Source organism: Pongo pygmaeus, chromosome 23 (assembly GCF_028885625.2).
Source record: "Pongo pygmaeus isolate AG05252 chromosome 23, NHGRI_mPonPyg2-v2.0_pri, whole genome shotgun sequence".
NCBI lineage: Eukaryota > Metazoa > Chordata > Mammalia > Primates > Hominidae > Pongo > Pongo pygmaeus.
The window spans coordinates 56,128,726-56,142,331 of record NC_085931.1 but is presented as its reverse complement, the minus strand read 5'-3'; the positions used below and the strand labels follow the sequence as shown (position 1 = coordinate 56,142,331).

The window sequence follows — 13,606 nt, the reverse complement described above, 5'->3', positions numbered from 1 at the left end:
GCCTAGCCTACCTAAAACTTGCTCAGAACATTTACGTTGGCATACAGTTGGGCAAAATCATCTAACACACAGCTTATATTAAAATGCTGAATATCTCATGCAGTTTATTGAATACTGCACTGAAAGGGAAACACAGAATAGTTGTATAATTACTCAAGGTATGGCGTCTACTGAATGGGTACTGCTTTTGCATCCTTGTAAAGTTGAAAAATCTTAAGTCAATTCATTGTAAGTCAGGGACCATTTCTACCAATAATTTAGAGACCTTGAGTACATTAGGGTACACTGAGTTGGCATCTACATAGATTCTAGGTGGAGATAAAATCCTGACAGCTGTATAGTTTCATGATTATGATTTTCAGGTGAAATATACAGCCTGGGAGAAATGTAATGTTTGAGGATATCGGAGATATGGTGCCTATAATTACTACACAAAAAAAATGAAGAGGGCATTAAGGTTGGTATATTAGTTTTTATCTTCAAGTTTACCTTACTCTTCATACATGTCACTGATGCTAAGATCCGTTAAATGACAATTCTGGAGAAAATGAATATGATCATTGTACAGTGTATGAACCTCGATATTGTGACCTAGAAGATATTATAAAACAAGATTGATTCTAACTGAAAAGCTTACACATTCTCTAAGCTCCAAATCAGATGTCGGGGGTAGGAGCACTTCTGGAATGGTGGATAAAGACCTGAGAAAATCAACAATTCCATAAAAGCAACAAGACCAAGATACATGAAATAAAAAGTGACAATTAAAGGGAGAAATGCAATACCCCCTTTTCAATAATAGATAAAACTACCAGGCAGATGATCAACAAGGAAATAGAAGACTTAACACTATAAAGCAACTAGACCTCATAGACACCTAGAGAACATTTCACCCAAGAACATCAGAATACATACTCTTCACAAATGCCCATAAAACATTTTCAGGCCGGGCACGGTGGCTCATGCCTGTAATCCCAGCACTTTGGGAGGCTGAGGCGGGCGGATCACGAGGTCAGGAGATCCAGACCATCCTTGCTAACGTGGTGAAACCCCGCCTCTACTAAAAATACAAAAAATTAGCTGGGCATGGTGGCGGGCGCCTGTATTCCCAGCAACTCGGGAGGCTGAGGCAGGAGAATGGCCTGAACCTGGGAGGCAGAGCTTGCGGTGAGCTGAGATTATACCACTGCACTCCAGCCCGGGTGACAGCAAGACTCCATCTCAAAAAAAAAAAAAAAAAAAAAAAAAATTTCAAAGATAGGCCACGTATTAGGCCATAAAACAAGCCTTATAAAGTTGAAAGGACTGAAATCATACAAAGTATGCTCTCCCCTCACAAGGGAATTAAATGAGAGATTATTAACAGAAGGAAAGTTGAGAAATTCACAGATATGGAAATTAAACAGCATACTCATAAATAATGAATAGTTAAAGAAAATCACAAGGGAAATTAGAAAATATTTGGAATGAATTAAAATGAAGACATAAAACCAAAACTTACGGGAAGCAATAAATGCAGTGGTTAGAAGGAAATTTATATTAATAAGAGATCTCAGTCACAATGGCTTGTGCCTATAATCCCAGGGACTTGCAAGGCTGAGGCAGGAGGATCACTTGAGCTCAGGAGTTGGAAGCTGCCATGAGCTGTGGTCACACCATTGCACTCCAGTCTGGGCCACAGAGTGAGACAAAAAAAAAAAAAAAAAAACAGTGAGGGCTCAGGCCAATAACCAAATCTAAAATATTTTACCTTTTAAGAAAGTAAAAAAAAAGGGGGTGGGGGGATGGCGAGGGGCAGCGGGGAGTAAAGCAAGCTAAAGCCAAAGCAAGCAGAAGAGAAAAAGTAACACGGATTTTAGTGGCAATAGAGAATAGAAATAGAATAGAGAAAAATGAAAAGTTACTCCTTTGTTCTTTTCAAGCTTTTTAGTTAGACTGACCAAGAAAAAAAGACTCAAGTTACTAAAGTCAGAAATGAAAGAGAGGGCATCACAAATGCCCTTAAGATTAAGAAGGGCTATAAGGGAATATTATGAATAATTATATGCCAACAAATTATGTAACCTAGATGAAATGGGCAAATTCCTAGAAAGATAAAATTACCAAAACTTGAGAAGAATTAGAAAATCTGAATAGATTTTTAACAAGTAAGGAGATTGGATTAGTAATGTAAAAAAACCCCAAAACCCTCCCAACAAAGAAAAGTTGAGGACCAGATGGTGTCACTGGTGAATTCTACCTAGCATTTAAAGAATTAATACCAACCTTCTCAAACTTCCAAAAAACGAGAAGAAAACGCTTCCTAACTCATTCTATGAGACTAGCATTACCATGATACCAAAGCCAGACAAAGGCACTGCAAGAAAACTGTACACCAATATTCCTTATGGACATAGATGTAAAAATTCTTGAGAAAATACTAGCAAACCGAATTCAGCAGCATATTAAAAGAATTGCAGATATTTGTCACTTATGAGGAGGAAACTTTCTGAGAAATGCATCATTAGGCAATTTTGTTGTTGTGCAGACATCATAGAGTATACTTACACAAACCTAGCTGGTATAGCCTATTACACACCTAGTCTGTGTGGTATAGCCTATGCTCCTAGGCTACAAACCTGTACATGTTACTGCATTGAATACTGCAGGCAACTGTAATACAGCGGTAATTATCTGTGTATTTAAACATAGAGAAGGTACAGTAAAAGTAAGGTATTATAATCTCAAGTGAGCACCATCATATATAACGCTGTTATGCAGCACATGACTGTATATACCCTGACCAAGTGAGATTTGTCTTGGGATTGCAAGCGTACTTCAACATATAAAAATCAATGTCATACACCACATTAATAGAATAAAGGGAAAAAACTATATGATTATCTTGATGCAGAAAAAGCATTTGATTAAAAAAACTAACCGCTTTTCATGATAAAAACAGACAGCAAACTAATAATAGAAGGGAATTTTGTCAACCTGATAAAAGGTATGAAAAACTCACAAAGAACAGTATACTGAGTGTTTTCACCCTAAGATCAAGAACAAGACAAGGAAGGGCACTCTTGTTACTTCTCTGCAACACTGTACTGGAATTTGTAGCCAGGACAATTACACAAGAAAAAGAAATAAAAGGCAAGATTTCAATGGGAAAGAATAGACTTTTCAACAAATGATGCTGGGACAACTGGATATCCACAGGAGAAACAATGAAGTTGAGCCCCCACCATATACAAAAATTAACTCAAATGAATCAATTAAATGTAAGAGCTAGAATCATAGACATCTTAGAAGAAAACATAGGACTAGATCTTCATTGCCTTGAATTAGGTTATGATCTCTTACATATTTATAACACTAGAAGCACAAGCAATAAAAGAAAAAATGAATTAGACTTCATCAAAACTCAAAACTTTTGTACTTCTTAAGATACCATTCAAGAAAGTGAAAAGATAACCGAAAGACTGAGAGAAAATATTTGCAAATCATATATCTGATAAGGGATATATATAAAGGACATGTTGGGACCAGGAGTGGTGGCTCACACCTCTAGTCCCAACACTTTGGGAGGCTGAGGTGGGAGGATTACTTGAGGCCGGGAGTTTGAAACCAGGCTGGACAACGTAATGAGACCCCCTCTCTACAAAATATGAAAAGTCAGCCCAGCTACTTGGGAGGCTGAGGCGGGAGGATCACTTGAGCCCAGGAGTTCGGGGCTGCAATGAGCTATGATTGTGCCACTGCACTCCAGCCTAGGTGACCAATTGAGACCCTGTCTCTTTCAAAAAAAAAAAAGTGTATAACTCAACAATAAAAAAGACAAAAAGCCCAGTAAAAATGGGCAAACTACCTGAATAGACACTTCTTTAAAGAAGATATACAAATGGCCAATAAGCATATGAAAGATGTTCAACTTCATTAGCAGGGAAATGCAAAACAAGACTGCAGAGAGATATCATTTCACACCCACTATACGGATATAATAAAACAGACAACAAGTGTTGATGATGTAGAGAAATTAGAACCCTCATACATTGTTGGGGGGAATAAAAAATGGCATAGCAACTTTGGGAGACAGTTTGGTAGCTCCTCAAAATGTTAAAAAACAGAGTTATCATATCACCCAGGAATGCCATGCCTAGGTATACACCCAAAAAAGTTGAAAACATGCCTATAGAAAAACTTTTACACAAATGTTTATAGCATTATTCATAATTACCAGAAAGTAGAAATACCAAAATATCCATAAATGAATGAGTGGATACATAAAATATGGCATGTTAATACAATGGAATATTATTTGCAATAAGTAGAATGAAGCATTAATACATCCTGCAACTTGGATCTACCTTGAAAACATGCTAAGTGAAAGAACAGAAGACCAGTCACAGAAGACCACATATAGTATGACTTTGTTTATGTGAAATAGCCATTATACAGAAATGCATGGAGATAGGAAGTAGAGTAGTGGTTGCTAAGGGCTGCAGGGAGGGGGGAATGGGAAGCAACTGTTAATGAATATGGATTTCTCTTTGGAGTGATAAAAATATAACACTTGATAGTGGTTGATGATTGCACAGTTCTGTGAATGCATTAAAATCCACTAAATTGTGCACTTTAAAGGATGAATTTTATGGTTTGTGAATTATATCTCAACAAAGCTGTTATTAAGAAAAAGATACCATGGGACTTGAAAGCAGATTAAGGAAATATGTATTCTTTGTAATTTTGCAACATGTTGTTTGTTAGTAGGGGTTCATTTCAGAACTACTAGTTGTGTTGGAGGGATAAACTGTGAAGATCTCTGGTGTTCCTTCATTTGTGCTTCTAAAAGCTTATTGAGGACAGGAACCACATTAGTTTTATCTCTGTTTTCTAAGACTTTGGGAGTCCTGTGACATTAACCAAGAGTCTGCAATTACCCCATGAGCCCCAGATGCACAAGTCATTAAAGACCAAGTCCTCACATCCTTCCTAATACAGCGCTGCTCACCAGGTTCTTTTCATTTGCCCTGTTTCAGTCAGACTGGACTGCTTATTCTCTATGTTGTTGTTACCACTATTTCTTTGTTCAAACTTCTGTTTCTACTCAGAATGTTTCTCTCTGTCATCTCTACCTGTTAAAATTCTACCTACTATTCCTTATATCATCTCTTAATCGTATGTTACTATTGTCTGGTATTATCATTTTTTATAACCTTAGTAGACATGATTATTCTTTATATGATCAATGTTTATTTATAGTTGCCCACACATTTATTACTTCTGTTTTTCATCTTAGAACTTCTAACTGGGAACTCTTTTCTAATGCCTGAAGCACAATTTGTAGTATTGCATTCAGTGAGGATCTACTGATACAGACTCTCAATTTTGTTTGTTGAAACTATTCTTATTTTAATTCTTGAAAATTTTCTTGGCAGTTATTTTCTTTGAGATGCTTTCTTACACTGTCTTCTGATTTCTCTCACTGCTGTGGAAAATCAATCTATGGAAAAGCAGTCAATGCTTCTTTGAAGGGCATCCCCTCCATACACAGTTTTACAACTTTTTTATTTGATTTTTTTTTTTTGCAATTTCACTATGATATGTTAGATGACAGTTTCTTTTTATTTATCTTGTTTGAGATGTACTGGGCTCTCAAATCTGTGGATAAGTGGTCAGATTGGTGAAACTCACAGCGTTATCTCTTCTGTTGTTTCCTCTGCTTGGTTTTCCCACTTCTCTCTTTCCGGGACTTTGAGCAAATACGTTAGACCTCCTTACTGTGTCCCACACATCTCTTACCCTTTCCTCAGTATTTTCTATCTTCTCCAACCTGCATTCTGGATAATTTCTTCTGCATTGACTTTCAGTTCATTAATTCTCTCCTTGGCTGTGTCCAGTCTGCCACTAATAGTCCATAGAATTTGAAATTTGAGATATCCTATTTTTCATTTTTAGGAATGCTGTTTGGCTCTTTTTCAAATCTGTTTTTTTCACATTTTAGTTTCATGCTCCCTGAAAATATTTTTAAGTTTGTCATTTGTTTCATTTAACATGGTAAGCATAATTGTTTTTATTTATTTATTTATTTGAGATAGGGTTCTTGCTCTGTTGCCCAGGATGGACTGCGGTGGCATGAACATGGCTCACTGCAGCCTCAACCTCCTGGGCTCATACAGTCTTCCCAGTTTAGCCTCCCAAGTTGCTGGGACTACACCACACCCAGCTAATTTTCAAAAATACTGAGACAGGGTCTTGCCATGTCATTTAGGCTGGTCTTGAACTCCCAAGCTCAAGCATGCCGCCAGCCTTGGCCTCCCAAAGTGTCAGGATTACAGGCGTGAGCCACCATGCCCAGCTTATAATTATTTTTAAAAGTAGGCTTGATAATTCCAGTTTCTAAAGCCTGTGCAGCTCTATTTCTCTTATTTGTGGTTTTTCTTGGCCTTTCTTCATGTTGTCATAGTCCCTTTTTTTTTTGAGACAAAGTCTCGCCCTGTCACCCAGGCTGGTGTGCAATGGCGCGATCTCGGCTCACTACAACCCCTGCCTCCCAGGTTCAAACGATTCTCCTGCCTCAGCCTCCTGAGTAGCTAGGATTATAGGCGCCCGCCACCACGCCCAGCTAATTTTTCCATTTTTTAGTGGAGACGGGGTTTCACCATGTTGGCCAGGCTGGTCTAAAACTCCTGACCTCGTGATTTGCCCACTTTAGCCTCCCAAAGTGCTGGGATTACAGGTGTGAGGCACCACACCCGGCATGTTATCATATTCTTTTAAGTGCCTAATATCTTTGGCGTTTTGCCGTTACCCTGGAGGAATTATTTGTGTGGGTTCCCTGAGGCCTGGGAAGGACCTTCCCGTCTCTTCTTCTGCTAGACTCTTAGGGGCACCATCTGGTGATAACTCTAGCCAAGTTAAAGTTTCAGGAGTCCTTGGCCCAAAAATGCTACAAGTGCCCTGGATGCCAGTCCACCTGAGGGCTGGCCCGTGGCCATATTCTCCCAAAGGCTGCTTATTTTCTTTTTTGAGCTTCAGTTTCATTCCTTAGTCTCAAGGCTTCCCCCCTGCATTCCCAGTAGCGCGCGTGTGTGTGTGTGTGTGTGTGAAAATCTGGTTTGTAGTTTTGTGTTTGTCCTGCTGCATTCCCAGTAGCGTGTGTGTGTGTGTGTGTGTGTGTGAAAATCTGGTTTGTATTTTTGTATTTGTCCTGCTGCCCCAGACCAATATGGGCAGCATCTTCCATGTGATACCCACCCAGACAGGTGGGTCCTGGGTTCTGATCTCTGTCATTCTGGCCTGAGGGCCATGGAACAGGACCACAAGTCCAGTGTATTAGAAAACATCCTCATTGCACAAATGGCTTGTGCTCTGAGACACTCTCCCTACCTCTCTGGGTAAAGCTTCTTTTTAGTCTCAATGTTCTTAGCGGTTGTGTGGGGACAGCCAGCTACAATGGTTGCTCTGATTCCTGTCCCCTGTTACTCATGCCCTGTGTAACTCCAGGATCTGTGACTTGCTTCTAACACATAGAATACTGATAGGATTTTTGTTTAATCCAGATTTTTAGATGTTTTCAGTGGTTGGGTCAGTCCTAGCTTGCCTGTCATTACTGGAGATGAGCAACTTGATTCCCTTTGAATCAAAGAACGATTTAGAGTTGGGGGGTTTTCATTCTTTTTTCTTTTTTTACATTCTCAAAGGAGGTGACATTTCTTTTTTCTTTAAATCAGACATAAAATATCTCAAGCATGTAGAAAAATACGAAAGAATTTAATGCACCTGTGTATTCATCATTCAGATTGAACAAATGTTAATATTTTACCATATTTGCTTCAGGTTTTTTATTTTTTATTTTTTATTTTTGAGACGAAGTCTTGCTCTGCCACCCAGGCTGAAGTGCAGTGGTGCAATCTCAGCTCACTGCAACCTCTGCCTCCCAGTTTCAAGCAATTCTCCTGCCTCAGATTCCCAAGTAGCCGGGATGACAGGTGCCCACCACCACACCCAGGTCATTTTTGTATTTTTAGTAGAGACAGGTTTCGCCATGTTGCCCAGGCTGGTCTTGAACTCCTGACCTCAGGAACTCCTGGGGCTCCCAAAGTGGTAGGATCACAGGTATCAGCCACTGCACCCGGCCCAGATTTTTTTTTTTTTTTTAAGAAACATAACATTGCAGTGTACAGCCCTCTCTCTCCTCTTCTCCTTCCTTCCTCAGAGGTAACTGCTGTCAAGTAAATGTATACCCCAGGATGCTTGCAGCCTCATAGGTCAGAGACTCTCAAAACTTCTTCCCCCATTTATTTATTTATTTATTTGTTTGTTTGTTTGTTTGAGACAGAGTCTCGCTCTGTCACCCAGCCTGGAGTGCAGTGGTGCAATCTCGGCTCACTGCAACTTCTGCCTCCTGGGTTCAAGGGATTCTTGTGCTTCAGCCTCCCAAGTAGCTGGGATTATAGGTAGCTGCTACCAAGCCCGGCGAATTTTTGTATTTTTAGTAGAGACGGGGTTTCACCATGTTGGCCAGGCTGGTCTCAAATGACTGACCTCCAGTGATCCACCTGCCTCAGCCTCCCAAAGTGCTAGGATTACAGGCGTGAGCCACAGCACCTGGCCCTCTATGTTTTTTTGAGTGGCATTATTTGATACCATTTTATGATTTTAAAATTTATACTGCGTGTACCTGTTTTTCACCATTTTAACACATTTTTGGAGGTTTATCATATTTGATATATTCAGGTCCTCTTTATTGTTTTAATAGTAGTAGTAGGCTAATCTGCTTATCCGTTTCATTTCTATGTGTTCATCCCCCCATACAACCACTGGTGTGTGGCAAGCACTTACTAAATGTCAGCTGTTATTGATGGACATTTAGAAACAATTGTTTCTATTTGTTTTTATAAACAGTGGTTGGTTAACCATCCTTATCAATGTCTTTGTGCCACATGCAGGAGACCTCTCTAGCATAGACTTCTGTAAGTCGGATTGCTGGGTCGCAGGACAGACATTCAAACTTCGCTCCCAAAATGGCTATTCCAATTTATATTCCCAGCAGCAGTATGAGTTTCTTTTTCTGAAAATCCTCACTGGCACATGGCATTACCAGACTTTTTTTTAAAATATGAAATATTGAGTACATAAAGACATGGAGGGCTGAGCGTGGTGGCTTTCCCCTGTAATCCCTGCATTTTGGGAGGCTGAGGCAGGCAGATCTTTTGAGCCCAGGAATTCGAGACCAACCTGGGCAACATAAACCTCTACAAAAAACAAAAATACAAAAATTAGCTGGGTATGGTGGCACACGCCTGTAGTCCCAGCTACTTGGGAGGCCAGGGTGGAAGGATCACCTGAGTCTGGGAAGGTCGAGGCTGCGGAGAGCTGAGATTGTGCCACTGCACTCCAGCCTGGATGACAAAGCAAGATCCTGCCTGCAAAAAAAAAAAGAAAATAAATGACACATGGGGAGTAAGGTAAGGAGTTTCCACATACCATCTATCCAGCTTTAGAAATAAAACTGCAAATACAAATGGAGCCCTTTCTGCACTCCCTGACTTCATTTCCCTCCTTTGCCCTCACCGATGAACGTCATCCCGAGTTTCATGATTTTTATTCCCAGGCAGGTTTTCGTAGTTTATATTATTACACATGTGGCTATCCGTAAGTATGCCTTACAGCATTGGCAAAATGATTTTAAACTACATAAACTTTATACCAGTAATAACACACCCTGCACAACTTTCTGTTGTTTTTTTTTTTCACACTGAACTTGAGCTCTTGAGGTTTATTTATGCTGATGATGACAATGACAATGATGATGTCATCAAACACTTATATAGTACTTGATATGCCAGGCACTCCTCATCACAGCTATGAATCGTGGTCCATCAAATAAGTGCAACACAGTTTATCTATTTTTAAATCTTTGCCATCACTGCTAATGTTGCAGCGCGTGTTTTCTTGTACGTGTATATCCTTGCGGAAGTGTTTGGGTATATACCTACAGTAGAGTTGCTTGGTTATGTGGTACCAGCATCTTCATCTACCAACTCTGTCCAAATGGTTACCCCAAGTGTTTGTATGACCCTGTCAGTATGTGCGAGGGTTTGTTACTCCACATTTCCTCCCAAACTTTTTTTTTTTTTTTTTTTTTGAGACAGAGTCTGGCTCTGTCGCCCAGGCTAAAGTGCAGTGGTGCATTCTCGGCTCACTGCAACCTCCGCCTGCTGGGTTCAAGCGATTCTCCCGCCTCAGCCTCCCGAGTAGCTGGGATTACAGGTGCATGCCACCACACCCAGCGAATATTTTTATTTTTTAGTAGAGACAAGGTTTCACCATGTTGTCCAGGCTGGTCTCGAACTCCTGACCTCAAGTGATCTGCCCACCTCAGCCTCCCAAAGTGCTGGGGTTACAGGCGTGAGCCACTGTGCTGCCCAGCCTCCCTGGAAACTTGATTGTGTTCAATTTAAGTTTTTCCTTTCTCCTAGGTATAAAAGAGAACCTCATCATTTTCATTTGCATTTCCTTGATTACCAAGGAGGTTGATTTTCTTGGTCTTTTGTTCCTTCTTCTGTCAAATGCTTATTTATATTTTCCCCAATTTTTCTACTGGAGTTTTTGGTCCTTATTATATAGACATATATGGATTATTATATATACATATATTATGTATTAGTTATATGGTATATAATTATATAACATCATATATTATATATACATATATGATATATATCGTATATATGGTATGTATGTACAATTTTTTTAAAGATTTTTTTTTTTTTAATAGAGACGAGGTCTCACTATGTTGGCCAGGTTGGTCTCGAATTCCTGGCCACAAGCAGTTCTCCAGTCTGGGCCTCCCAAAGCGCTAGGATTACAGGTATGAGCCACCACGCCTGGCCTTTATTCCTTATAGACATTCTTTATATGTTTTGGAAATGAATCCTTAGTCAGTTATATGTATTGTGAATGTCTCCTGCTCTATAGGCTGACTTTTATCCCAGCAACAGTGACTTTGGTTGTAACAAAATTTTCATTTTTTTTATATACTCAAACTTACCAACCTTTCTCTTATAGTTGATGTGTTTTGCCTGTTCAGCCTTTCTTATGCTTGAGAGCATAAGAATATTCTGTTTTCGTTGTATTCTTCTATTTCAAGTTTTGCTATTTTTCTTGTCTTTCTGTTTCCTTTGATTTCAAGTTTTGCTTTTAGGTCTTTAATCCACCTATTATTTATTTTTGTGAATAGTATTAGGAAGCAATTCAATTTTTTTCATATAGAAAACCAACTGTGTGGAGCCCCATTTATTAAATCCTTTTCCTTTTGTAATAACAGCTATCACATATTATCATATATTGTGTTTTCATATATGCATGAGTTTGTGTGCTACTGTCTCTTCTTTTCAAATTTAATTTTTAATTGACATATAATGTACATATTTATGGGGCACAGAGTCATGTTTTGAGATGTGTAATGTATAATGATCAGAGTTATCAGCACATTCATTATCTCCAACATCGATTATTTCTTTGTGTTGGGAACATTCAATATTCTCCTTCTAGCTATTTGAGACTATGTAATATCTTATTGTTAACTACAGTTATGCTACACTGACATAGAACTCTAGAACTTCTTCCTCCTGTCTAGTTGCTAGTTGTAATTTTGTATCCCTTAAAAAATCGACTCCCATTCCTCCCCAGTGCTCTCTATTCTCATTCACCATATATTTATCTCAGTATCAATATCTTAAATTTAATAGCTTCATAGTAAGTTTTGATAACTGGCAAAGGAAGTCTCACATTGTTTAAAATGTTCTTAGTTGTACTTGACTTTTTGCTCTTTCATATACATTTTGGAATCAGTTTACAAGTTCTTCAAAAAAACCCTGTTAAGATTTTGTGTGAAACTGCACTTAATATTTAATATTAGTTTTGAGAGAATTCTCCTCTAAATGCGAGGTTTTCTCATCCATTTATGTTATTCAAGAAGTGTTATAATTTTCAACACAAAGATTTTATACATCTTTTGTTTGATGCATTCCCAGGTACCTTAAATACTTTGTAGTTCTTTAAAAATGACAGTTTTCAGCCATTTGTTGTGGGCGTGTAGGCATACAATTGATTTTTGTATATTCATCTTATATCCTGCAGCCTAATTAAATTATTTTCTTCCTATGCCTTGTCTTTGATCTTCTTTCTTTCTTTTTTTTTTTTTTGTTGGAGTCTTCTGCAGATAATGACAATTTTGTTTCTCTATTCCCAGTATAGTGTCTGTGAATGTGTGTTTGTGTGTGTGTGTGTCTGTGAATGTGTGTGTGTGTGAATGTGTGTGAGTGTGTGTGTGTGTGAATGTGTGTGAGAGTGTCTGTGAATGTGTGTTTGTGTGTGTGTGTGTCTGTGAATGTGTGTGTGCATGTGTGTGTGTGTGTGTGTGTGAGTGTGTGTGTGAATGTGTGTTTGTGTGTGTTGTCTAACAGCATTGATCAGGAGTGGGTAGAGTGGCACCACTGAGGGGATATTCAAAAATATTATTTCATCCTAAATGATAGTTGCTGAGTTTTTCTTTGACCCATGAGTTATATTGGAGTTTATTTTTTAACTTTCCAGTCGTATGGACATGTTGGACTTATTTTCTGTTAATGATTTCTATTTTTATTAAATTGGATTTGAGAAACTGGTTTTTATTATATCAATTTTTGGTATTTGTTGAGTTTGACATTATAGCTTAGTATGTGACCAATTTTTGTAAATGTTCTTGGGAAAATGATACGTTCTTCGACTTTGTTGTGGATTTGCAAATTTCTCCTTGTAATTCTGTCCATTTTTGGTTTATGTTTTGAGATTATGTTGTTAAGTTGAAAACAGGTTCAGAATTTTTATACTTTTGTGGGGAAATGTTCCTTTTATTATAGCCTCTTATTTCTGATAATACTTTCTGTCTTTCCATTTTTTTCTGAGAATAAAATAACTATACAAGCTTTCTTTTGGTTCATATTTTTCTGGTAAAATAGAACTAGCTAAACCTATTTCTCCCCCTACCCACTGCTTCCTTCAGTTTCAATCTTTCTAGATGCTTCAGCTTTGGGTGTGTTTCTTTTAGTATTATATAGATTAATTGTTCTTGTCTATGTCTCCTCTGTGATTCTGTGTTTTGTGGTGGAAACTTTGTTTGCTATCATTGTGACTATAGATACTGTCTAACATTGTACTTTCTAATTTTCATGTTTGTTATTTTTTTATTTGATTAAAAAGGACTCTTCTTGTTTTCTGTTTTGACTGAGTTTTCATTATACCCACTTCTCAACTACCCCATCCCACTGGTAGAAGTTCTTAAAATTTGCATATTTAACATTCATTTTTGACTTATCTGAAATTAATCAATGTCTCTACTGTAGTCTTGGATAATGCCAAGAGTTTAAAATGCTATAATCCAAACACCTGTTTGGACTCAATATATCATTTTATGTCTTATATGTCATTTTTCCCCTGTTGCCCTGCTCAGAGTAAGAATTATGTTATTATTATTCATTATTTTACTTCCAACTCATTTTTATATTCAAATTAGTTACAATTTGCTGTTGTTTTTATACAGTCAATACTTATTTAGATTTGCCTACGTAGTTACCCATTA

General features: G+C 38.1%; 1 long non-coding RNA gene across 2 annotated transcripts in view; it reads left to right on the top strand.

The window, feature by feature from the left end:
- Positions 1-13,606, top strand: part of LOC129023226 (uncharacterized) — a 30,110-nt gene that overhangs the window by 14,028 nt on the left and 2,476 nt on the right. For both annotated transcript variants that reach the window (XR_008496723.2, XR_008496722.2), the window contains exon 2: positions 10,763-10,855. This is a non-coding gene — a long non-coding RNA (uncharacterized LOC129023226). The remainder of the gene's footprint in view (positions 1-10,762; positions 10,856-13,606) is intronic.